We start from the raw sequence: 26,419 nt of genomic DNA on the forward strand, positions 1-26,419 counted from the left end.
TTTTTATACTTCATGTAGCTCTTTTGAAAAGAGCTGCTAGATAGCTATTTTTTTCTATGGCCATGACAGTCTTGTGTAATATTTGGCAGAGGAAGAATTTATTTAGAACTGCAAAAAAAACAAAAACACCTTTAAAATTGCCTAGTCCGGTGACAGCAAACAGTTTTCATCTCAAGAAAGAGCTCTATTTGGTTGAGAATGGCTGTTCCAAATGCTGTGTTGAGAAGGATTCTGAGTCTAGGTCAGGAGGGTGGAGCGCCGTGATCTGTTAGCACAAGGTGTTCTGGGCACAGACTGCCTGGCCTCATTTGTGCTGCACACTGGCCTTCCCTGAGGTATTCCAGTGCCTGTATTTGACAGAAACACAAGTCAAAACTAGAGAGGGGATGTAACTTGCCTGAGATCACACAATGGCTTATTGAGAGAAGTAGGACCAAGACTCAAGTCTCCTGATTCCAAGTTTATTGCTTTTCCCATAACCTCGCGCAGCTCCCAGAAGCACCTGGGAGGTTCCGTGCAGGCTACCAGTGGAAAACAGAAGAAACTGGTCCGTCATATATTAAAACAGCTCAGCTCCGGGTGTAAAACACAGTGACCCTATGGAAGCTCCTTTAGCCAAAAGCCATTCAAAACTCCATCCAGTTCACTGAATCACAGAGGCTGCAAGTTGAAATAAGCTGATCGGCTGCCCAGTAAAACTATACGGCCAGAGCAGGGGTCTTTTCTAAATCTTCCCTGATGGCCCTAAACATAACTTTGATAGGGGCAAGGTTTATATTTGCTACACTCCCACCTCCCTTCCTTTCTCTACTCCGCACTCCGCCCCGGGCTCTTCCTATGAGCCTGCAGGTGTTCAGACACTCGTGCTGTTCTTCACCCAGCTTAGACCTTCAACGTGGCTTATCTCACCCCAAGTGGTTCCGTAATCGCTGTCTAAATCACTGTCCCTGCTGGAGGTGACAGAAGAGCTATCTGAAAAACACCCATGGGCAGCTGCCCTGGCTTCTGCGCCCCTGGGTTTCTTTATTTCCTCCATGTCTGGACCCATTTCTCCCCTCCCCTGTCTTCCCTGCAGCCCCCAAGGCGCCTCTGCCAGTGAGGTGAGGTGAGGTGAGAAGGGTGAATGGGATTAATCTGAGATTCGTTGGCAGGATGAATTTGAGGAGAAGGCCCAATATTAAGAGTAAATCCCCAGAAAATGAACAAGTTCAGTGAGCCAAGGAGAGTCTCTGAGTTGAGCAGAGGTGAAAAAGAATTCCTCTTACATACAAGACATGATGGTGGAGGCGCTAAGCAGAGAAACAGAGATTGGATGTAAATTACATTTGCTTGAAAGTGAAACAGCTGAGATCAGAAGCCTTTGTGTTTTCTCTTAAACCGCTGGCCCCTAACCCCCTGCACAAGCAGAGGAGTCAGAGCTTGAGGGAGCCTCATGGACCACCTCGTCCGCTGAGGGTGGCACTCTGGCTCCACCTCCAGCCCCCGATTTCACCTTCAGAGTGAAGGGCAGCATGGAACCCTCCCAGGACCAGCCTGGGAGCTCAGGCACAGACCCTCTCACTGGAAAGGGAAGGGATTGAACCTGTGCTCTCTAAAGGGCTTCATGGTGCTCGGAAGTTCTATGATCCTCAGTGGAGATCAGCCTACGAACTTGACCAAGGAAACACACCCCACTTTCATGGGACTGCCAGGAATGCCCCCAAATTCACCCCCAGCCCGCCTTGGCCTGTCTCTCAATAAAGGGATGGATTTAGTATTGACTGTTAGGCACTGCTGCCCTCTGCTGGGTGGTATGTAGCCAACTGCCCCCACAAGGCACTCTGTACACCCCCCAGACCGGCCCTCTGTGCCCCTATGGTGACCCACCTTGAATCTCTTGTTCAAGTAGAAAACCGCCAGGAAACTGAGGACCCAGGAGAGGGTATGTACAGGTTTTTGTTGGCTGGAGATGGGCAAGTGATTGTAAACCCAGGTGGCCACTCGTCCTCAATTAAAGGTGAAAGCTCCCTTAGGACTTGAGTGAGGCCCTAACTGCGGTCTCCCCCAGCTGAAAACCACGTGCTGGTTCCCAGCATGACGGCACCTGGAGCAGAGGCGACTGAGGGGAACGTCACCTGCCTTTTGTTATCGATGAGCTAAAACACAGAAGCACAATGGGAGTAACTGGACGGCAGGGGAACATCAGAATATTGTGTCTGTTCTCCTCGGAGATGAACAGGGAAGCAGAGAAACATCTGCCCTCGGAAATCTGCTCCGATGCGCTGAGAGGGCCAAGAAAACCTGCAGCCCCGAAGTAGGGCTAATTTACTGCTCTAATCACCAGCTTCCAATCTGAAGCCAGACATTATCTTAAGTACACACCAGTTCCAGGTGGTGCACAGCAAATGTTTGACTAATGCTACCAAGTTCTCTGCAACTTGATAAGGCTGCCGGGGGCACAGGAATCCTGGGCTGCACCAGGGGAGCAGGGCTCCTGTTGGCTCCATGGTGAGCTGTTTGCCTTTGGTCACAACCTTGCTAAGAGTCACAGCCTGGCCCCTCTTCCCAGGGTGCTAAGATGCTGGGTTTAAATGGCAAAAAAAAAAAAAAAAAAAAAAAAGGAACTCCACAGGGGCAAGGAGAGGTGGATTTAGTGGATGAGGAAGAAACATATTGTTTCCAGTGAGGCTTGAAAGTGGAACAGAGGAAGCGTGGTGGATTAAAACCCATGAAGTATCTGATCTAGCCTCACATAATGGTACACGGTTGCCATCACTCTCTTCCCATTTTGCAGGTGAGAGAACTGGGGGGCAGACTGTTCAGGTGACTTGCCCCAGATACCTTAGCTAGAAAGTTATGAAGCTGTAATCTGGATCCAGGACTGCCTTAAAAACCTTCAAAATAAATGGCTCTAAAGGAACAGGAGTTCAAATGAAGTGATTCCGATGTTGGAGTGTTTTAGGGGTTGCACAGAGAAGTAAGAAGAATGTGTCAGTCCACAGTGTCAGAAAGAATGGAAATAAATCCTCTCGATGCAGCCAAGGCCTTCCCTGAGCCCTGGTCACGTCCCCGGGACGGGACTGCGTGCTGTGATGAAGCAGAAGGCAGAGCGCCTGCCCTCAGGGAGCTCAGGGTCCGTTTGAAGGCGAGGAGATTGTTTGGTCCAGAAATGAGAGGTGATGTAGGGTTCAGTGTTGAGAGCTGCATTAACAAAGAAGGATGATTCAAGTGAGCAGAGGAAAGGACGTAAGCCAAACTGTGGAGGCGAAGTTGATGGTGGTGAGTTATTCTGGGGTAAATGAGGAGGCCCAGAAGAGCAGTTACATCTGTCTAGTTGGAGTTGGTTCAAAAATCGCAGCTGGAAATTACTTCTGGCTGGCTTTTAAAACCCAAACTGAAGGGTCAGATGTCTCTTGGAAATTTCATATCCCAAAACCAGTAGATGGGAGGGGAGATGGTAATAAAAGTAAAGGGAGGACCAGGGTAGAGTGAGGGTTGGTGACAGGGAACTCAGTTTTCAAGACACCTGGAATCGGAGCTGTTTCCCACAGTGTCTTCTAGGATTCAAAGATCTCAGGAGGGTCTCGGAAAGCAAGGGCCCACTGCAACCCTGCAGTCTGAAGGCACACGGCGCCCCCTAATGGGCCCAGGCATTACCTCTGTGCCTGGCTTCTCCCATCACAGCTCACCGCCCTGGGGTGCATCCTGGAGGGGCCTGCTTCCCGCTCAGGAGCAGTGGGCACAGCTTCAGTAACAGGGAAACTGAGTCTCGCTAACACATAACCCTGGATTGCCCTCCATTCAACCACCGCTACAATGTCTGCTTTCACAAGCAGAACAGAACTGTGCTTGAGAGCAGGGCCCCTGGATTTGGGCAGGGATTTGAGTCTCTGCAGTGAGACCCAGCTGGCCACGGGACCTCGAGCTCCTTCCTTGACCTCTCAAAGCCTCGGTTTCCATGGAATTAGGATGGAGACAGTACCTACCTCCAGGGACATGGTGAAGGTTGGTGGCAACAGTGCACACAAACCTCTTAGCAATAAATAGCAGCTTGTTGTTAGTAGAGTGATTCAATCTGAGTTATTTTCTATGATCATTGTATAAATGTGAACTCTGTCCCACCAGGCCCATACTCAAGCAGTTTCTGGAAGGCTCTTGTCTGAATCACTCTGTTTCTCTGCGCCAGGCTTAGCCCACTTGCCACTTCTCTCACTGGCATTCTGATATTCTACCCCTGGAGGCATCTCTCTCCATAAGGATTTTGCTGTATCTCCCTTAGGACTTTCTGCCTTGGGTTACGGTCATTTATGCCCACGGTTTGTTCCCATCTTACAAGGATAAGCTTCCTGTATTAGTCAAGAGGTGAGGCTGGGTTGCAGCGTCAATGACCCCCGATGTCCACGGTTTCAACAGGAACAGCTTCTGTCTCCCACGTGCCCCTTTTCTATCAGCTGAGGCCTTCAGCTTAGGGCAGTCTTTGGGGGGCCAGGATAACAGAGCAGCTGCCACCTCACACTGCCAGTCACCATGCATCATGAGAGCTCTGGAGGGTCTCATGCCAGCAGGTAAATGCCTGGAAGTAACACAGAGGACCCCTTGTCACAGCTTCTTAACACACTAATCACATCTCCTGCCCCCAACACAAGGAGGCAGCAAATGCAAGCTACCCCACCGCATGCCTCCCCACCCCGTGGGGTGAGGAGAGCCAGACATGGGCGACAATGAGTGATGAGGCACTATCCCCTCTGTATTACCCCTCCGTGTCTACCCAGCAGTGTGCCTTCTATAGTAAGGGCACCATAGAAATCTTTGAGTGAGCACTGAATGAATTTATTAGTTCACAGTTATGTTCTTTCTCCCAACAAAGACCAATGCCTTAGATCAGAAATCTCTTAATGATCAGAAGTAGAAATTTCAGGTAGATGGTATTTGGATACAGGATACAATTTTGTTTCCCTCTCATTCACACCATGTGTTTTCAAACATACAACGTTGTACGAATTAATCTGACAATCAGTAACTGAGGATTATTTGCCTCTGGGAAAATAACCTGCACATGAAGTAGCATCTCCGCCTGATGTAGCTGGAAGACAACCCCATAGCAACTTGCAGAAAATGCACGAAGCTGGTCCACACGGTGCCCACTGGGGGGACGGCAAAGTAGGTGGAGCCTCTTGAGGTCAGGTTGTACTGGAAGGAGGTCATTCTTGACCTGATTCTTAAAGACGGTGTGCAGCTTAGGAAGGCTCAGAGGAGGGAAAATTCCTGGATCTTCCAAAGCTCACTTTTTTCCTATCTTAAAGAAATCATGAACCTGAAATGGGACCTTACTTTATCACAGATGGGGAACAAGTTCACTCCTTAGCTCTTGACAGCAAGAGCTGTTAGAATTATTTGAGAGCTTCTTCCATTCCTGCCTGGTAGCTGGGACCACCCTGGCCAGCTCCCTTCAATGTCAAGGCTGGGAGTACCTGGGAGGGGATAATTTTTATATATTGAGATACAGAATCTCTAACCCTTCATCTCCACCATCGCCCCTCATGTTCCCCATAAAGAATGTGAAAAAAATCGGAATTCCACCCATGTTTCTCAATCCGGATGCTAGCTAGAAAGACAACCATCATCTTGGCACTTGCATGGATAAAATATGCAAATCACAAACCCCTCCATGTGATCCATGAATACGAGGGGGCTTAAAGGCCACAGGTGCACACGAATATGTATTTGAGGAGGACAGAACTATAAAGACAAGAGATGCTTACACATCCAGATGTGGGCTGGTTCCTTCAAAGGAGGCATGCTAATGGGCTAGAAGCAGCTAATGAAGATTTTTAAATATTGAATAAATAATTAAGGGGAGACAGAAGTAACATTCATATATATATATGTGTGCATATAAATAGACACAGTCATCTAGCATGGATGGGGTTAACCCTTTGAGAGGCAAACCTTTTTGATTTCAAATCATTTTGAAGGAAATCTTTCTGAAATATCTGACACAGATGTGAGCCCTGGTGTAGAGAGGAAACTGACGTCCTGAAGCTAACTGATGGTGATAGGGATCGGCTTTCTGATCAGTTATGCGCTGGCTGTGGAAGTGTGGAGCTTGAGCGATGGGATGGGAAGTGTATGAACTCTAGGGCAGACTCGCACCTTGTTTTCTTGACTAAATTTTTATATTGGTTCGATGCTTTATCATTTTTCATTCTCATTAATACAGGCTATCAATTCCATTTACAACATTTCTTGAACCATGGAATATAACTCTCTCCAAAAGTAATGGTCAACCCAGTGGACCAACTAAACTTTTCCAAAGGAATTGCCTCATCCTTCCTCAAATCATACTCCTCCCGTCTTCCAGGACTGACCATTTTTGCCATGTAAAGAGCATCGCTCTTGTAGTTAATCTTGGAGTCCCAAACAACATCAACTAGAGTTCCATCTCCCTTGGATTCATAGTAAACATTGCAAAATTGTGACCTCTTAGGGTGTTGCTACACAAGTTTTCTCAAACAAGCGTTGAATTACAGAATTTAAAGGTGCTTTACATTTGAGGATATTTGCTTGTATTTTATTCTAAGGAATAAAAATGTTGACCCTGCTAAAAGATCTTTGCATTTTGACAGATACCCAAGCTCTAAGTTAATAGACTCTTGAGGCATACAAAAGCCCCATTGGCACTTGAGAGGAAACTTGAGTGGAGCCACGGAACACAAGTAGTTCTTTATGCTCTCTCCACCCCCAGGCTGCAGACTGGACGAGTGTGGCATGGACAGTGGGAGAAAACCCAGCTCTGGGGCAGGCACTGGCATGTCTGAGTCTGAGTGATGCTAAAGAGAGACCCGACGTTCATCCCACTTCCTCTGTTCCTACCCACCATCCCCTCCCTGGGCTTCCTGAGGCAAGCAGTGAGCAGTCTCCCGTGGTGTCTCATCATGGCCCCGTGTGCTTGCAGGGCTCTGAGAATGAATGGGACAATCAGGATGAGCGATGCGACCTTGCCCATCAGCGGATTCAGTCTTTCATCATTAACCTGGTGTTCCCTGAACACCTAACTAAATGCCTGCCACTGTTCTCAGTGTGAACAAAGAGACAAAAGCCCTACCCTAATGGAGCTTACATTTTATGGTCTGAGAGAGGTCATTCTAAAAGGTGCACAAATAAAATAGGGTCTACACAGAACGTCAGGGAAGGCGCTTAGGAGTGCAAGTGGAGGGGATGTGGTTTTAGTTGGGGTGGTCAGGTCGGAAAGACCTAAAGGAAGTGATAACATTACTGCCTGTAGCAAATGACTACTGGGGCCAGGCACCGAGCTGAGCGCCCTTCACTTGGCTTATGTAAGGTTCATGATAACCCACTGAGTCAATTAATATTGCCCTGCCCATCTTCCAGATGAGACAACATTCAGAGTGTTTAAATACGCTCTCCCAGGACACACAGAAAGAGTGAAAGTGGGACCCAAACCCCGGAATCTAACCACTGTGCTGCATCACCTCCTTGGGGTGGGCCGAGTGGCTGAGCGCCAAGCCACCCAAGGCCGTCTGGCCCCAGCGTGACTCTCAGGACACACTCTCACCAGCAACCCCACCCCTACTCAACACTCCCATGCTTTCCACTTATACTTTTAGTCTAAGGGTTTAATTTTGTTTATCTGTATGAATTCTTGTTGCTAAATGTTCAGAAGGAAGAGAATAGAAGAAACACAGTCAACTGGTCCAAGTAGTACTTGGACCAGCAAAAGCCTCTTTGCTCCACGTTACAACAAGGTAGTCGATGCTCCTAATGCTGACATGCTGTTCACCACAAAATGTCAGGATACATTAATAGCTCTGTGTAAGATGAGTCGGAGTAGAATAGCATATTTTAAAAAGATTTTCCACCAAAATGGTTGGCCTATAGAGTATTTGCTTTAACTGGCATATACCATGCTTCCATAAAGAACTCACTTATCTAAGCATTGAAATAGTGTATCATTTTGGGTGATTAAACACTTTACATCTGAACCTTTGAACACATATACACACATTTATAAGCAAATATGTTTGCATATGGTTTTTCCATCTCACTTTGAAATAAAGATACATAGACAATTAATCTAATCTTTACTTAAATTGTTGGGATTAAACTAGCTTTTTTAATAGAGCACATTGGCTTTCTAAAACTATGAATCAATTTATTTTCTTTGTAAGAAAAATGCTGGACTGGAAAGTCTCTCCTCTCTCAACATTTCCTCTTATACCCATGTGGTCATGTTGTTTACCAACAGTTATATATGTTGACACTTTTTCAGGGCTCTGTTGTATGCATATGACCTTGACCTACATTTAAAATAACCTAAAATTGTCCAGGAAGACCCAAACTCTTAAACACGCCTTGCCCTCTTCTGCCAACCCAGGCCTGAAATTTTGCTGGTGGTAGACCCACTCCCTTGATTGAAGCCTTGTCCTCTGCAGCACAGATTGATAAAATATACTCCCTCCTGTGAGAGGGAGCACATGAGTTGATTTAACAGGCAAGCATGTGCCAGATCTGTCTTCTCTACAGAAAAGGTTGTGACAATAGATTGTCCCTGCACATCTTGGAAACCCAAGGTCTAGATGAAGGCAACACTTGGAAGCTTTTAAAGGTTTGCTAACCAAGAGGGTAGAATAGAGCTGGGTACTTTTGAGAGTAACACAAGCATTGGTGTGGATGCTGGTAGCCCACTTGGACCTGGCCTCCTCCACGTTGTCTGAGGAAGCACCTAGATCACTCTCTTCCCCACCCCTCTTGTGTGGCTCTGGCCAGCTTTGCTGGTAGAGGCACAACACACCATTTTTCTGCCAGAACTCCTTATCAGGGCAGCAGCCAACATTTACTGAGTTCTGACCAAGGGTCACACACCTTCTTACAAGCATTATGATCCTACAGAATCCTCCTCAAAGCTCTTTTTGGTATTACCATCCTTGTTTCACAGAAGGGAAAATAGAGACCCAAGTCTCACCATTAGTAAATGATGGAGTTGGGATCCAGACTCAGATCTAAATGGCTTCTCAGCCGCTCCTCATCCTGTCTCACAGATGGTCTTAATTCATTCAAGTTTGCCAACTTAGAGCAACTCGGGGTTTTAGCATTTGCCTTCTTAAAGAAAGCAGAAACACAGACATTAAATAATGTGCTATGTTGCAGTGCAATGATGCTTTTTGCTGGACCAAGTATCACATGGGGTCAGTCAGCTGGGAATTGAAGGTCCTTGTGTCTACTTCGTCTCATTGTCCTGTTGTGGAGTCACTTTGCAGAGTCCTCTGTTTGCTACTTTGGAAATCTCTATTCCTCTTAATTGATCTCATCTAATCTGGTAGAGTGCTGGAAATCAAAAAAAGCATGCTCCTTAAAATTGAGTGTAACTCAAAAGTAAAGAGACACTGCGTCAAATTCTCAGGTTTCACAACAAATAAAATATATATGAGAATTGTAGCATCCTTTACGACTCACAGTGCTTTGGGGTTATTTTAAATTTAGAATCACAGACTGTCAAAGTAGAAATTACTTTTAAGACTTTACCTACTTTTTTGATATGGCCATCCTAAGAGGTGTGAAGTGATATCTCATTGTGGCTTTAATTTGCAGTTTCTTAAGAGTTAGTGGTGTTGAGCATCTTTTCATATACCTGGTGGCCTTGTATATCCATTTTGGAGAAATGTCTCTTCAAGTCCTTTGTCCACTTTTTAACTGAGTTATTCAGTATTTTGTGCTTGTGTTATTTTGTAGAAATTCCTTATGTATTTAGGATATTAATTCCTTATCAGATATATAGTTTGCAAATATTTCCTCCCATTTTGTAGATTGCCTTTGTTTGTTGATTGTTTCCTTTGCTGAAACTGGAACCCTCGTGAACTGTTGGTGGGAAAATAAAATGGTGACATTGGTGTGGAAAGCAGTATGAAGTTTCCTCAGGAAAATAAAAGCAAAGCTACTCTACAATCCAGCAATCCTGCTTCAATATTTATTCAAAAGAATTAGAATCATGATCTCAAAGAGGTATTTGCACTCCCATGTTCATTCATTGCAGTATCACTCACAATAGTCAAGGAATGGCAACAACCTCAGCACCCATCAACAGATGATCAAATACAGGAAATGCGGTATACACGTGCAATGGAATATTACTCAGCCTTATAAAAGGAAGAAATTCTGGCACATGCTACAACATGGATGAAACTTGAGGATGTTATGCTAAGTGAAATAAGCCAGTCACAGAAGGACAAAAACTATATGATTTCACTTATAGAAGGTGTTTAAAGTGGTCAAACTCTTAGAAGTGAAAAGTAGACTGGTGGTTGCCAGTGCTGGGAGGAGAGGGGAGCCCAGAGCTGCTGTTCAGTGGGCATAGAGTTTTGGTCATGCAAGATGAAAAGTTCTGGAGAGCTGCTGTTCAAATGAGCATACTGTTAACAATACTGTCATATACACTTAAAACTTTGTTAAAAGGTAGATTTCATGTTATATGAATAAAAAAGAGAGGAGGGGAGAAAGATGGCCTAATCCAGCTTCTTCTTTTACAGATGAAAGAATTGAGGCTTGGAAAGAGCAAGTAGCTATCTCAAATTGCAAAGCAAGGAGGGGAGGGTATAGCTTAGTGGTAGAGTGCGTGGTTATTATTCATGAAGTCCTGGGTTCAATCCCCAGTACCTCTATTAAAAATAAATAAATAAACCTAATTATCTCCCCCCCAACAACAACAACAAAACCCCACAAACAAAAAAAAGTAATAAAAATTTTAAAATCTATTAAAAATAAACAAAGCTAGCTTAGGAAAGTGCTAAACTTGAAACTGCACACTCAGAGACCCACCCCTCTGTAAGCCAGGACTGCCACCTCCCTTTATCCTCCTCCCCCTGCAGGACCCCCAAGGAGAAATTCAGAGGCTGAGGGCTTAGACTTATCGGATCTGGAGTGGGAAAGGACATGTAGCCACAGTCACTAAATCTAGCCCACTGCCTGACAGAGCAATGTCTCCTAAAACATGTCTAATAGCTGGTCCATCAGCTTCTCCCTGAACGAAAAGATGAGCAGTTCAGCATCGGCAGGGAGCTCACTCTTGTTGACCAGCCATCATTTTTTGGGAAATATTCGTATGAAACTGCAATCTGACCCTACAGCTTCCATTTATTTGTGCTGGTCTTACTTTATGGATTAGCGAGAAAGAAATGACTCCTTTTTTCCCCCTATGTTAGCCTCCCAAATATTTGGAGACAAATGGTTTGTGTATAAGCCTTCTCCCCAGGCTGGGCTGGGTCCCCCAACCAACAGGTCGTGTGTGATGGAGTTCCCAGATCTCTTCTCACCATAGCCGTTCTAATCACCCTCTTCCTCATAAATGCTTGTTTGTTCAGGCCCTTCTACAGGTAATACTCCCAGCACTGAACACAGTGTTTTAGCTGTGATCAAACCAATGCAACGGTTCCCATCCCTGACTGGACACTGCTCCCCTAATTGCAGACTTAAGGGAACATTAGATGTTTGGCAAGAACATCTCACAACTGGAACATGAAACATTTCTGCCCAAATAAATCATTCTCACTCCCTTTCTAATTTAACTTCTGTCAGCTCAGTTCATCTACACTCCAATTGTACATTTTTTTAACCTTAGTTCAGATCTTTAAATTTATCTTTATAAAAATTATTATTTTTTCTGCATTTATTTCATCTACAGAGAACTTTTTGTCTTCCCGTAGTTGGCCTTCCCAGACCCATGTGATTTTCTGATCCTTCCTTTTGTGACTTCATACAAGCCATTGATAAATAAAACTGTTAATCTTGTCATGTGGAACTCCACTAGAGACTTTTTCCTGTCTTTACTTTGGTCTGTTAACCAATATCCTTGAGATCAATTATTTACTCAGCTGCATATTCATCCAACTCTATTGTCATCAGTGGTCCTCTTCCTGCTTACTCACATACACTCACAAATTGTCAGAATTCTTTCTGTTTTCTTTTACTTTCTATTATTTTACATTTTATTTTCATCTTTATTTACCCATTTAGCTAGTTATTTGTAAGGGCAGTGGAGCATGAAGGTTCACAGCTCTGGAGCTGACCTGCTGAATTTGAATCCTGGCTCCATCACTTGCTAGCTGTGGGACCTCGAGCAGATGAATGAATTCCTCTAAGTTGCAGTTTCCCCATCTGTCAATTACAGATAACAATGGGACTCATCTCTTCAGAGATATTTAGAGAATTGAATAAATTAATCTCTGCGAAAAAAAAACCTTAATCCCGTGCCTGGTTCTTGGTAGGCCCTCAAGAATTAGCAGTAATGATGATTATTATGACAATGACACAAATAAGTCACCTCACTGCCAGTTTCTATGACTTTTGACATTAATACCAGCAGGGGTTTTAGCAAGTAACATTTACAGAGGGCCTGCATACAATGCCAGGAGCTTACATATATAATCTGAGTTAATTTTTATATAAAAAAAGTAAAAACAAGTTTATACAGTATAGCACAGGGAACTATATTCAATATCTTGTAGTAACTTATGGTTAAAAAGAATATGAAAATGACCATATGTATGTTCCTATATAACTGAAGCGTTGTGCTGTACACTAGAAATTGACACAACATTGTAAACTGACTATACTTCAACAAAAATATATATTAAAAAAAGAAGAAAGTATTCTATGCATAGAATTTGTTTTGTGTATTGGAAAACTGAGGTTCATAGAGATTAAATGAACAGGGCAAGGCCCATATAAATTTAAGAGAACAGACCAGGATTCTAAAGGAATTCTTTCTGAGTCCAGAGCCCTTGTCCTCCACATCGTTCTCTCTCCTTCCTGCTTCTCTGCGTTGAGTGTGTGGCTGATAATGAGGCTGGATGTTAATTTCTGAACAAAATCAGATGATGAAGGCCCAGGTTTCTGAGGGTTTTAAATGAGATGGTCGTAGCACCTCTGAGCCACCTTGAGCATCAGAACGTAATTCTTACTATGAACCAGCAGGGAGTGGATGGACAGACATTTAGTTTAAAACAATAGTATATCCAAAATAATTGAAGGCAGGAACTCAAACAGATATTTGGTTGCCAGTGTTCATAGCAGCGTTATTCACAATAGCCAAAAGGTAAAAAGCAGCCCACATGTTCACCAACAGATAAGTGGATAAGCATACAATAGAATGTTAGCCTTAAAAAAAGAATGAAATTCTAACACACCCAACAACATGGGCGAAGCTTGAGGACATCATGCTATGTGAAACAAGCCAGCCACAAAAGGACGGAACATTGCATAATTCTACTTAGATGAGGTACTTAGATTATGCAAATTCATAGAGACAAAAAGTAGAATGGTGGTCTCCTAGAGTTACGGTTAAAGAGATACAGAGTTTCAGTTGGGAATGATGAAAAAGTTCCGAAAATGGCAGACGGTACCACAATATAAGTGTACTTAATGCCACTGAGCTGTACATTTAAAAGTGGTTAAATTTTGTGTCATATATATTTTACTACAATAAAAAATATATTAAGACAGCCAAAAAATAGTGTAATGACACTTATTAAATGCTAAGTCCCATCTCATTTAATCCTCACAATAATCTCAAGAAGTGGGTCTTACTGCTTTTGATTGGGAGTTGAGGACACTGAGGCAGAAAGAGGTAAAGAAACGGACCCATATTCACACAGCCAGTGAGGGCTGGAGGCAGGATTTGAACCCAGGCAGTCTGGCTTCTGAGTTTCTGCTCTTACCCTCTGTGCTAAAGTTGGGAAAGCAAACTGCTGTTCCAGACTCTAAGGAGAAACTCCTAGGAGTCTGGGGTGTCCCTGGACCAGGGTGTCCCTGGACTGGGGCTGAGGTTCCCTGGAGACAAGTATGCACTCCAGAACACACACAGCCCTTGAAGACACCACACTTCTCTGCAAGGCAGGGTTTGGAGTTCCTCTCTAGTTCTGAATGCCTTCCCAGAGCCTCATAAATATCCTAGACGTGGGAGACCCAGCTGGGGTCCGTTGTCAAGAAGGCCATGTGGGTGAAATGCCACTTCCTTGGCTTCTGATGCTTTTTGGCACAGAGGAGCTTGGGAGGTTTCCTGGTGGTGGCTGATTTTTGTTTTTAGTTTTCCTTTTATTATTCTGTCTGATGAGGGTGCAAGAGAGAGGAGGAAGAATGTATATTATGATGGGGCTTTTTTTCCCATTTGCATCTATTTTTTTCTTATTTTTTTAGATCTTTCTTCTATTTGCTGCCACCCACACACTCCCAACCACACAGGAAGGCAACTGGTGAGATTATGTTTGAAGTTAAAAGTGTTCTGATTATGCTGCTATTCCTGCAGAGAAATTTGCAAATGAAAGCTGATGGCAAGAGCCAAGTGACAAACTCACCTCATCAGTACCATCTTCCCTCTTCTTTTCCTCCTCATCCTCATCAGAGTTGGCTGTGCCCCCAGCAGTCCCATAGACCTGAGGCAACTGACTGTCTTGTCACTGTTCATGGCTGCATCACAGTCATTTGTACTTTGTGTTGCAAGGAGCTTGTCACTAGCAAGAGTTGAAGTATGAAAGTTTGGGGTAACTTTTTTAAGTGTAATATTATTTGAAACAAGTTCAGACTTACAAAAAAGCTGCAAGCATAGATTTAAAATAATGCTTTTCACCCAAAGACCTCCCCCCACCATCAAGTTACACCAAAATCTCCAGTGATGTCCTTTACAGCAAAAGGCACCCACCCAGGATATTGGTTACGCCCAGTTGTCACATGTCTCTCGTTTCCTTCAGTCTGGAACAATTTTCGGTCTTTCCTTGAGTCTCATGCTCTTGACCTTTGTAAAGATTTGATAGAATGTCCCTTAGCTGGTGTTGGTTTGATCCATCCTCATGACTAGATCCAGGTCATGCATTTGGGGCAGGAATTCCCAGAATTAATGTTTCGTTCTTCTGGTTGGCATTCTATCAGGTGGTGTGCAATTTCAGTTTGTCCCTTTCTTGTTAATATTATGATCACTTGATTAAGATGGCGCCTGTCAGCCTTCTCCACTATGAAGTTACTTTTCCCCTTTTGTACTTAGTAAGCATTTTGTGTGAAGATACTTTAAGTCAATGCAAAGCTCTCGTTCATTGTCTTATGTCCACCCATTAGTTTCAGTATCCATTGATGTTTCTTGCCTGAGTGAATCGTTACTATGATGATCCCCAAAAAGCGTTTCCCTAACTCCATCACCACTTCTGCACTTACTAGTTGGCTTTCTCCTGTAAGGGCTTTATTCTCTCCCTACGTTTTTATTCATTTGTTTATTCATGTCAGTGTTAACTCATGGATTTCTATTTCATTCAATGGGTCAGGATCCCTCCTCATTATTTATCCTGATGCTCAGCTTTGTCCTAGATTGGCCAGCAGAAGCCCCTTCAAGCTGCTTCCTGTGTCCTTTTCACCTAGCTGTGTCATTATTCTTTGAGCAATTCATTTGAATTGTACTTTCCCAGCTCCAGCCCTGGAGTGACCCGCTTCTCCAGGAATGCCTAGTTCTTCCTAGTGAAGAATGGTCTTTAGAAGCTAGGATCTGGATGCTAAGTGTGCTCAGACCTACTAGGGTATTGCTGCCCTGAAGACCTTTCAGTTGGTGGAGCTCACTCCCCACCTCCTCAGGTCTCTTCTGAAATATCATCTTTAGGGGGCCTTCTCCAGCTACCCATTTAAAATTGCAACCCCCAAGACCATCCCTAGCCACAGTTCATTCTTTTCCTTTGCTTTAAATTTTTCCTATCACTTATCATCACGTAGACTATGGATATTTTATATATTTGCTTTATTATGCTCTTTCCCTCCACACCCCCCTCCAACCCAAACAATAAAATAAAGCATGGCTTCACGGGGGTAAGCACTATGCTAGGTGACCAAAACAGATGAAAATCCTTGTCCTCACTAATGAATGTGAATGATGTATCAGAATTACCCAGGAAATAATGTTGAAGTAGGGTGTGTACAATGGCCCAAAGCTTAGGAAAGTCACCATACCATGCAGGAAATGTCAGGCTGCAGCTGAGTAGGGGAAGGAGGGGAAAGGGAGGGCAGGGCAGCCAGCTGAGCCCGCAGGAGCCAGGGCTGGGCATTTCAGCAGAAGGATTTGGTGCATATCCTTGTAAGGGCAACAGGAAGCCCCTGCAGAGCTTTCAATACAGGAGTGACCTAATCTATCTTATATTTTTCAAAGATCCCACTGGTTACTTAATGGAGGAATGATTATATGGGGCAAGATTTTTAGCAGAAATATTTATATGAAGGTTGTTCCAGTGGTCCAAGAAAGAGATTATGGCCTAGGGTGGTGGCAGTAGAGTTAACAGTAGAAGATTTAGGGGGTATTTTGGAGACAGACTCCCTCAGACCACCAGTGATGGATTAGAGGTGATGGGTAAAGAAGAGGAAAGTGTCAGTGATGATCTCCAGGTTATAGTTTCGAGGACAGGGAATTGCAACTGTACCTGCCTGCCTTCAAAGCTTCTCACTGTAACTGCCTTGCCATCCCCACATGACCAGACACAGAGAATAGGGCTTTGTGGGTGAGTATTTGAATCAAGTCTTGCTTTGTAAAATCTGTCCACACTTCCTTACCTATGAGTGAGCCATAACCCCCTCTTATCAAAGAAGGGGGGTTAAGCCCTCAACACCCAAGACGGAGACCTACTGTCCCTTTGCAGGTCTTAGCAGAGACTCAGGAGGAGGGAAGGAACCCTCATCGAAACCCAGGAATGAGCAATCATTCCAGCTGTCTCGCACAACATCCCTCCCATCCTTCCCTCCCGCAAAAATGTTTCTCTTTGTAATTGTCTATAAAAGATTATTGTCTGCATTTTATTTAATTATTCCATATGAAGTAATTATGAGAGAACAATCAGCCAGTTCGCCAATAATAGACGTTTCATAAAAGAGCACAAAAGACGCTAATAAAGGCAGAGCCAGCCCCTTCGCTGTCATTATTAGTTTCTCTACATCTTTAATTTTCGTGCATTTTTATTGTTTGCCTGAAATTAATTGCCCATTTCTCTCTCCAATCAGGTTTATTGCACGTGGGCCACTTCTAGATAGCTAAGCCATTTGTGTGTTTCTCTGGCGAACGTCTCAACAGATCTCGTCAATGTTGAATTATCTCTCTAGGAGGCTAGATGGAAAAGAATCATAAGCCCTCTGTGTCTTGGTAGTCTCAAGGACCCAACAAGAATTCAGCCTTGCCCTATCACCGCACCCCTGCCCACCAACCTCACCTTACAAATAAAGACTCTGGATCATTGAGAGGAGTCTGCACAGCTTGATGGTGGTGGTGCAGAGACCAGAGCCTGGGTCTCTTGGATGAATCTGGAACGGTGAAGCTGTAACAGGATTCATCCAACCTCAGATGAAACTGAGCTGTCTATTCTGGGTGTGAGCCATTTCAGAGGGTGGTGTCTGGGGCTTCCCCACGTTAGGAAGTTTCTTCCTTCAGTTCCTGCTTCCTAAAATATTCTTATTATGAGTAAGACACTTCAGTGACACCTGACAGGTGTATTAGTCTGTTGGTCTGCTGTAACAAGCACAACAGAGCAGGGGCTTAAACAACGGACATCTATTTTCTCCAAGGTCTGGAGGCTGGACACCCAGGCTCAGGACACCAGCAGGTTGTGGTTCTGTGAGGCCTCCCTCCTCAGCCTACAGATGGTCATGTCCTCTCTGTGTGCCCAAGTGGCTTTTCCTCTGTGTGTGCAGAGAGAGAGAGCATGCCATCTTTGCTGCTTTTTCATCTTCTTAGAAGGACACTGGTTCTATAGGATTCAGTCCTCATCCTCATGACTTTATTTAACCTTAATTACTTCCTTAAAGGCTCAATCTCCAAATACAGTCACTGGGGAGTTAGGGCTTCAACATATGAGTTTTGACTGGGCTGGGGGTAGGAGGATGCAATTCAGGACATAACACAGGATGATAAATTAATTCTATCACAGAATCTCTCTTTAAAAAAAAAAAAATTAAGCTAGTAATAGTGCTAGTCGCTTGGCGGCAACAATGGAGCTCCATAGCCATGGGCCATGGAGTGGCCCTGGAGTGACTTTCAAATCCTGGAGACGGGCTGCCCCTCAGCTCTCCACATTCCCATGCAACCCCCCTCATGTGAGCTGCCTGGAGGGCTCGTGCAGTGGGGGAGACTGGGTGTAGAAGCAGGCAGGCACTGGGCACTCCACCACCTAGTGCACGGCCACAGCATTATTCACCCTGCACTCTGGATAAGGTCCATGCTTTATACGTTATAGGTCCTGGCACAGAGTAATTGCTCGGTCAGAAATAATGAATGAGTGAGTGAGTCAATGCTCTATGTCAGTCAGATATGATCATTAAACTCCTCTGCTTAAGATGCTTCAGTGGATCCCAGTACTGGGAGGGTGAAAGACAACGAGGACTCCCATGGCTGGACCATCCTCCACTCCTCCAGCCTTAGCACTTCCCACCTTGGCACTGGCCCCTTTCTCCCTGTATCTCTGTCCATGCTAAGTTTCCTGCAGCTTTCAGAATACCTGGAACTCTTCCCACGCATCTGTGTTTTTGCTCACGCTGTTCCTGCTACCTGGAAGGACCCCTCCTTCATCTGGCTGGCTGATTTCACCATCAGGACTCCCTCACCTCCCTCCAGTTGGAGAGGGTCTCCTGTTTGGGGAGGGGAGGCTCCCATTGCTTTCTATTCAAACCCTCATCCCAGTGATACATGTGTCCATTAATTTGTCTGTCTCTCTCCTTTAGGTGGGAGGTAACTCTTTTCCTGTGATCTCTTATGGTCTACACTGTACATGCCTGATACACCAAGGATTAATTTGCCTAATGAATAATGATATCAATTTTTCCATAACATGATAATAAGACTAGATTTCTAATGCATAAACCAAAGCCAGTACAGTACATGCATATGTGAGAAAGTTTATAGTCCTGGGAGCTCAGGGAATTTGGCTGATCTCTGATTTCCCTTCCTTCCTTCCTTCCTTCTTCCCATCAGTGGGGAGGTATCCCCTTTACAGTGCTTCACACCTGCTGGAATAGGAAGCTTGAAGGACAGCAGGCATGATGCAGTAATTTCCAAACCTGCCAGACTCTCCTAAGAGACTTATGGTTACATATCCCCAGGCCATACACCGCATTTCTAGTGACTCAGTCTCTCCAGAAGAGACTTCAGGTATTTCTGTGATCACCCAGGTGATAGCCACTGGTATAACAGAAGGAAGACTAAAGCTAGAGTTTCCACCCCAACTGGCCACTGATGAGCTGAGTCTGTTTCATAAGTTCATTCATTTACTTACATTCTAACCTTGTCTTCTATACATGCAGAAGGTACAACCAAATTAGTGTTTGTCAATCCTGCTTTGTTAGTAATGGAACAAAATCTTGCATAGAAGCACAATATATGAAACAGAAAAAGCACGGTTGTAGTGGTTGAGACTAGAGAGGATATCCCACTCAGTCTCATTCTCAGTTCCTCCAGCTCTGTTCTTTTTTTTTTTTTTTTTCTTTCCTTCTTTTTAAAAATTGAAGTATAGTCAGTTTACAATGTTGCGTCCATTTCTGGTGTACAGCTCTGTTCTGCAAAGTCCTCAAGACACTTCCATGAGGGACTTCCAGGGCTCCCTAGCCTACAGTATGAAAACCCCTGGACCAGGATCTATATATCTGCCAGTTGTGGCATTTTGTGACTCCCTGGTTACAACATGCTTACTTGGAGATGAGCCCTCAGGTCACTTTTGAGACAGAGTCTGGGAAGTTGCAGAATATCCTCCAGTGCAAGACAGCTGACTGACAATGCACAGGGAACAGCTCCAAGCAAAAGACAGGACACCTGTGAGCAGCATTAGAGCTCTGAGATGTAAAAAGTGCAGGGAGAAGGTTATGGGTGGGCAGAACAGGTCCGCAAGCTAAAGCCAGGAGCAGTACAAGTAGAAAAGGGGTGAAACAGAAGAAGAACCCAGGACATCCAAGAACTATGCCCATATATCTCAGTAAGGAATCTGATTTTGCTTATTGCTAAAACAGAGGTCAATATTAGGATTTATCCCAACTAATTATTCCGCAAAGAGGCAAATATAACCCTAATACATCCTTGGAATCCATATGGCTCTGTCTCAGGACTGGCATAGTCAAAGAAATTAAATTTAATGACCAAAGCTAATTTTTAAAAAAATCGAATCTACCCTGGTATCTTTGAGGTCCAAATCATAATACATAGCAATACTTGTCTAAAACTTCCACTTCTCACCTCTTCAGATTTGATTCCTGTCCCCACTGTTAGGATCTCTTCATTCTGGATGTTCCTCATTGTCCACTGCACTCTCCTAACTCCACCAGCACCCAGATGAAAATCTTCTTGTCTGGCAAGAATCTTTTCTTTAATATTTATTTATTATTATTGTATTATTTAATTTTTTTTATTTTGAAGGGGTAATTAGATTTGTTTATTTTTAGAGGAAGTACTGGGGATTGAACCCAGAACCTCCTGCATGCTAAGCATGTGCTTTACCAGTTGAGCTATAACCTCCCCCTGAATCTTGACTAGTCTTCAACATGTGAATCTGCACCCCCATAGCTCTATGTTCATGCCTAACTCAGGCTCCTTCCTGAATTTCTCTCCTTTCAGTTGAATCTACCTGATAACTTTAACCCAGTTGCTCGTTTAGAAGAGGTGCTTTTGAATGCTGTCCTGACAGACTTCTTTCCTGAGGCTGAGTTTTGCTGTTGGACTCTGCTTAGCTTGGACCAGTCCCTTCCTCCCACCACCCTACCCCTCCATTCGCCCTGACACTGAGCAGACTCATTTTGTCCTGACACTGAGCAGACTCACTCAGATACTTGGGAAAAAATTCCCGATACATCAAGCATCAGAGGGGCAGCCCTGGAGGAACCCGTTACCATTGATTCTTACCTCTCACTCTGAAGACTCTTCTCATAAAGACTGAGTCTCCACAGAGCCTCAGCCACTGGCTACAAAGACTTGGGGCAGCAGCAATGGCTACTTGTCTGATCTCAACTCTTAAAATCCCAAGTTCTTTCAGCTGGTGTGAGACACAGACCCTGGTGTATAGGACTGCTTTCCATTGATGTCTCAGCCAACATATCACATGCATTGAGTGGCCTTCCACAGGAGCAGCTGTAGGCTCTAATCTACAGCCCTGCTTAGAGAAGCTCCACGGCAGAAACAAATCTTACCACTTCAGCTCACATAATAAGCAATTGCAATTATGGACCTCCCCATGTTGCTTGCTTAATTATTACCTAGGTCAGGTGGAAATGCATTTGGTGGAAATCGAGCAGCCTTTCTTTGAGCTGAGGCACAAATGCTTTACCCTTCACTGTGAATAGCATTGCTAGGGAAATCAAGCTGGCATATGTTTTCAGTAACCACCACTGAGATCATTTTTCTCTCTCTCTGGGGTAATTCTGGGAAGGAAAAGCATTCAAAATATTATATTTGCCATCCTCTAGCACATTCATGTCATGTAGCGCCTACAATTAATGAGTGGTACTTGTGCGGATGTGAGTCATTATAGCAAAGCATTTAATTCCATTCTTCTCCAACGCACTGATTTAATCCACCCTGAGTTAAACCGGAGCTGTAACACACCTTCCCTGAATAGAGCTCCGTGAGATAACACAGGGGGTCCGAATGACAGTCATTTTGCACGTGTACATAGCAGCTTCTAGGCTAGGATCTCCAAGAGGTGCTTTGCACGTGGTAATTGATGGCACCTCTAAGCGTTACATTAAACATTTAATTGAACAGTTAAATGTGGATTAATGAGGCCATTAATTAATACAGTGGGGAAGTCTGTAATTCTTATCTGTGGACCACAGAGAGGATTTCCCCACACCATGTGTTTGAAACTCCATCATGAAAAAATCAAGCTTGTGAAGCTGGTGGGAGTAGGGGGGAAAGAGTACAACGGGAATAAAAGTAACACATGGCTGGCAGGAAGGAGACCAGAACCTGGAGGCATGAGGTCAAGACCAGGCTGCACTACTGACTACTGCGTGACTTTGTACAAACCACTGCCTCTGCGGGATTGGTTTCCTTATCTGAGAAATGAGGCCTGTGCAACGTGATCGCTAAGATTTCTTTTATTTAATCAGTGCTCTGAGTCTGTGAACTTAACTAAAAATAATCTGAGAGTGGTCCAGTTGCTCAGCTATTCACATATCTACTGAATTCTGCTCATCAAACATTTGGCTCAGAGCCCCAGCCCCTCCAGTTACAGCTCACCCAGGGGAGGTGGAACGCCTCTGGGCTTGGATTTACAAGTCCCACGTTCCACTCTGTTGCTGGAGATGAGATTCAAGAAGTCAACAAATGCATTCAGTTCTTTGTTTCTCGTTCTTAAAATATAGATACGATGGTCTACTGCAAGGAGTTATTATAAGGACTAAAAAAATACTTCATATGAGTGAAAAAGTATGATGTCTGTGTGTTCTCTTTTTGTGTTCATGATCATCACACAAGGCCACCGACAGTTGGTTCTGGGAGTCAAGTCAGGGCCCGTGGCTCTCCCTCGTCTCGCCACCTTCCTTCATCTCACCACCCTCCTTCTCTTCTCCCTCTACTTTAATGCTCATTCTTGAGTTTCTGTTTTTCTAAATATAGAGCAAATTTTTCATTATCAAGCCTTTGGTACCCATAATTCTTCACTCAACAAACCCTTACTAAACCCCTTTATGACTATGATAGTGAAAATGAAACAGAAAGAAAATCTTAAAACTGCATATGGCGGCATTGTCTCTTCCAAAGTAAACCCAAACCACTGAGCTTCAAGGCGAGCTTCCGTTCCATCACCCCTTTTCCAGACAAGCGTTTTCAGAATTCTTCTTAGAAGAAAATAAAAAGATAAAAATTATTGAATAAAGAATTGTTTGTGCATTTTTCCCAAATCCTCATATTCTAGAGAAGTTATTTAACTTCAAGGAAATGTCATAAACTTTCTTTTTTTTTTTTTTCTTTAAACTTTCATGATCATTTGGGATGATCTTTATATGAATCAATGAGGAACATAATCAAAAATTTAAATTATGTTCAGTAGCATTTTATTAATAAATATGCACTGTTTTATTTTGTTATTTGATATATGTGAATTCTTTCTGAACTGAAATGTTTCATTTTTTACTATATTAAATATATTATAAATCTTATTAATTAATTCATTCAAAAAATATTTGTCCGACACAAGTGATGCACTGGAGAATATACTTATGTGTATATATATATTTCTTTCTAGTTATTACATATATATATTTGATCCTTATTTGCAGATACAGCATTTGCTAATTCACTTACTAGTTAACACTTATTTGTAACTGCAAAATCAATATTCATACTGTTTTCATAGTCATTCAAGTGTAGGAGCAGACTGAGTCACCCAACTCGCATGTCCCCAGCTGAGCTGGAGAAGTGCGATGCTCTGCCTTCTTATTTCAGCTCTCACGCTACAGACAAGTGTCCTTTTTCATGGTCTATTTAGAGCCACATATTTTTTACATTTTTGTGATTTTCCTTGGGATTTTGCTGTTTAAAATGGCCCCTGGCACATGGTGAAGTGCAGTCTATTGTTCCCAAGTGCAGTACAGCTGTGATGTGCCTCATGGAGAAAACACACGTGTTTGATAAGCTTAGGCATGAGCTATGCAGTGTTGTTGACCATGAGTTCAGGGTTTATGAATTAACAGTATGTATTATAACTTATCTTTAAACAGAAACACATAACACACATAAACAGATTATGAATTGATCAGTTGACAGTAATGAGATCAGAGGCTCTCAAGAACCTAACTCTGTGTTTCCCCTAGGAGAAATGGCTCAGTATTCACTAATTCAGTGTTTGCAGCAGCTTTACAGAACACAACACCCATGAATGACGAGAACTGATTGTATATACGTGTGTGTATAATTGAGTTAAGTACTAGACACTGGCGGTAAAGGAGCATACTTAGCAAATTTACCCAGTTGCTTTCTATTTAGCCTGTTAATTTCACCAGAAGTTGCAAATTTAAATCAGTGCTTCTGCTTTTATTAGGATAAATGAAAATCAGTCAGCTCAATCTTAGGAAACAAAGAGGTCAGCCTTCAAAATCAAACTTTACTGCATTAAAAGCTCTGATCAAGGAAAATGTGCAACAGAAGCATAGCGAATGGGATGCTCATGGTCTGTCTTTGAGCATAAACCAAGTTAGAGTCTTCCCCATAACATACAGATTCAGTTCTGCACACCCACAGTGCAGACTATGTCATCTCATTCTCTCATAGACCATCCACCCACTCCATGGCAAACGTTCTCCCAAGATGTATTAGGTTGCAGGTAACAAAGATGACAAATCCTCATCTTACAGTTATCACAGTGCTATGGGCTGATAGGGAATGTGGGAAGACGGCTGAAGACAGCTCAGCCTGGGATGGAGGATGAATGTCAGTAAAGGCTACCCAAAGGATAAGATGCTTGAGTCCAGAAATGAGGACCAGTTAGTTTGGTGACTTGAGTGGAAACCCTGGTGCAAGGATCCACAGCACTTGACTTTGTGCAAGACACTGGAACAGGCATCATGGGTGACAAAGAGTATTGAGTCTGTATCCTTAAAAGCCAGTTTCTCAAGAAAGCTTTCCCAGGAGATACCCTCCCCTCCAGGCACAGATACACTCCCAACCAAGACTAGATCTGGCCACCGCCTAAGGATGCCTTTCTCCTTCATCCTGACACTTAATTGATTAGCATCTGTCTCCCCAGATGGAGTGTATGTATCCTTCTGAGAGCAGGGGCCAGGTATTTTTGTTGTTTTTCACTGTTGCATCTCCCACTGCCTTAAACCTCACCTGGCACAAATTATTGAACTGAATGGAAATTTTGGAGTATGGTCAAAATATTATACTGAGGACAACAATTTTGCTAGGAAGTCTGGCAAGGTCACAATATTGGAAGGTTTTTCTTTTTCCATATGGAACAATATTATATCATAGGAAATCAGTGTATATCCCATAAATATTTGTACTCATCATGCTCTAAGCTTTTCGTTGCTTAAGTCTTTGACCTAATGATGAGTAAACTAACAATAACTAGAACTGAAATGACCTAATGATGAGTAAACTAACGATAACTAGAACTGAAAAGAGAGAAAACAGAAAGTTTTCAGGTCCTCTACTTTATACTTTTAAATGCAAACTTCAATGCCAGCAGCTTGGTCCATGTTCTCAGTCCATCTGGGCAGGGGGTTCACATGCATGCTTTTACAATCCCTTACTTCCAGATTTGAGCATGAAGGTCCATGTAGAATCCCAGCCCCAGAGAAATTATCTCCTTCTACTCTGTCCCCTTATATTTCCTTGCCATGAAGACTACTTCTTTCTGAGTATAAGAATTAAAGTCAAGCACATCCCAGTGGAACAGAAGTCAGAGCACGAATCACAGGTTTTGATTGGGGTCAGGATGGCCAGGTTGGCCAACCTGGAAGAGCACTGTGAGGCTTCTGAGCCAGGGGGTCTTGCCTTGCTCCTGTTCTTCATCTCTTTGTTGTGGGATTCTTAAACCCAAATGTTCATGTGGTCAGGCAAGTAATGGAAGCATATGGAGCTGGCCAGGTGGAACCATGTCAAGACCTGTCAGAAGAGGGCACCTGCTACTCAGAGTCGTGCCAGAATTTGGGACCAGTGTTGCCAAATCTTCTGATTTTTCCAAAGAAATCAGAAATCTGGCATTCCATCCTCAGTTTGTCAGGTTTTGTTGTTATTGTCTTTCTGAAGTGCCTTTTGTCAATCATTCATGAGAAGACAAAGATAATAGAACCGTGTGCCCACCAAAAGGAGCTTACGGTCCAAGGGGAGAGCTAACACCCACACATCACAAGATAATCATACACAGTAGCTTTGTTATCCAATGTTACCTACAGAGAACGAGTGTTGGGCAATTTTATTAGGCAATATGGTTGAGGAGTATCTCCACCCTAGAGTAACAAGAGACTCAACTGTTATTGCCCCACGAAAAGGAAACTTTTTCTGCTAATAAGACCTCTTTAGTGAGCCAGTAGACTTGTCCAATTGCTTGTAGAATTGTGTTGCAATATGGTAAGAGGGCAACTGAAAGGGTTGCCTGAGTTAAAATATGTTCAGACAGCAGCACTGTGCTAGCATTCCTCCATTCCCCTTCCTTTTTCCTCATCTGGACTCATACCAAAGTTCCCAGTGTTCTTTCCTTTTCTCACTTAAAGAGCAATCCAAATTTTAAAGTAACAGGAAGATTTTAGATTAAAAATCCCAATGTTTTTACAAAACATGACTACTTTTTCTCCAACATGGTCATTCAGAAAGTTGATCAGAGATTCACTGTTTTTACCAAAACTGAGCCATAGTGGTGAACGTGTACGGTTCTGGAGCAACAATCCCGGGGCCCAGTCTCACTAACTTCTCATATTCACTGTGTGACTT

General features: G+C 43.5%; 1 protein-coding gene and 1 non-coding gene across 3 annotated transcripts in view; both read left to right on the top strand.

Annotated features, from left to right (window-relative positions):
* LOC105095239 (urea transporter 2) overlaps window positions 1-26,419 on the top strand; it is a 401,376-nt gene that overhangs the window by 159,684 nt on the left and 215,273 nt on the right. The window lies entirely within an intron of this gene.
* TRNAN-AUU (transfer RNA asparagine (anticodon AUU)) lies at window positions 10,583-10,655 on the top strand. The gene has a single exon. It is a non-coding gene; the product is annotated as a tRNA-Asn (tRNA).

This window comes from Camelus dromedarius, chromosome 28 (assembly GCF_036321535.1).
Source record: "Camelus dromedarius isolate mCamDro1 chromosome 28, mCamDro1.pat, whole genome shotgun sequence".
Taxonomy (NCBI): Eukaryota; Metazoa; Chordata; class Mammalia; order Artiodactyla; family Camelidae; genus Camelus; species Camelus dromedarius.